The sequence below is a fragment of the Macrobrachium rosenbergii genome, chromosome 45, assembly GCF_040412425.1.
Source record: "Macrobrachium rosenbergii isolate ZJJX-2024 chromosome 45, ASM4041242v1, whole genome shotgun sequence".
NCBI classification, from domain to species: domain Eukaryota; kingdom Metazoa; phylum Arthropoda; class Malacostraca; order Decapoda; family Palaemonidae; genus Macrobrachium; species Macrobrachium rosenbergii.
Window position 1 is genome coordinate 7779219 of NC_089785.1, and position 288 is coordinate 7779506.

The following is a 288-nucleotide window of genomic DNA, read 5'->3' on the forward strand; positions in this document are numbered from 1 at the left end:
CATATACACACAGACACAAATAGAAACATTTCCACATGTGGAAGGTGAGAGAGCAGTATGTATAAGGGGGTTGAACGTGTTACTGATAAGCCTGATGTGTAGGAATATGTATAGGCTAATGAAGTGGAAGTTTTCTGCACGGGGGATTCAGCCACTGTTCATCACTTCAAGTAAGAAAGCGGCTGTGATCATTGTCTGTCTTCTCTTGCAAGGTACCCGCCCCCTCCCTGTAAGGGGGAACAGCTTAATATATATATATACAGTATGTATATACTGTATATGAGTGTG